Source organism: Aptenodytes forsteri, unplaced genomic scaffold (assembly GCF_000699145.1).
Source record: "Aptenodytes forsteri isolate BGI_AS27 unplaced genomic scaffold, ASM69914v1 Scaffold94, whole genome shotgun sequence".
NCBI classification, from domain to species: Eukaryota; Metazoa; Chordata; class Aves; order Sphenisciformes; family Spheniscidae; genus Aptenodytes; species Aptenodytes forsteri.
Genome location: NW_008795017.1, coordinates 8068683 through 8069461, shown reverse-complemented (window position 1 = coordinate 8069461; position 779 = coordinate 8068683).

The window sequence follows — 779 nt, the reverse complement described above, 5'->3', positions numbered from 1 at the left end:
CCAAAAAAAAAAAAAAGGGAGGAAAAAACCCACAATAATTATGCCACTAAATGTATCTTTAAAAGAAAATGATGATTGAAAACCATCATTGTTTTGCCTCGGGGTACCACTCCAGGGTTTATGGAGTTAATTCAGCTGGATTGCTGAAGCCTCGCTTATTTTACCTGCTCACACCATCGTCTCCCCTTTGAAACAAAAGAAATGAACTATTTCCAGAGGAAAAGATTAGCAGCTTTCCACCATTAGCAACTTGCGCGGCTCAACGTTACGTGATCAACAGCCCAAACATAAACAAGGGCTCGCACGCAAAAAGGGCCAGATTTGCATATGCCCCTTAACAGCGTTTTCCCCAGCAATTTGACGTGGATTTTGTGGCTCTTGCTGCCTCCGCTTAGCCAGGGACCGCGTTACTAACCGTTTCCCACAGACAATAACTGGGAAGAGGCACCTCCCCGCCCCGCAACGCTGCCGCAGAGGCTTTCCGCCGCCGTGCGCCCGCCCCCGGGCAGCCTCCCTGCGGGGCTCGCCCCCGGGCAGCCGGATGCCCCTGCGACGGGAGCTGCTTGCCAGCGGGGAGTCACTTCGTTTAAACCCGACCCCGAAATGTCATTTCGGTAGCAGCGTGACAGGCTGTGATCTTTACGCGGAGGCGGCAGCACCCCCCTGCATTGGCACGGCTCCGCACGCCCCCGCGGACTCAGCCCTGCCGTGCCCCGGCCCCTGCCCCGGGCACCGCCGCGCCTCCCGCCGGCTCCCCGGCGCTGCCCCCCAGAAGCCCC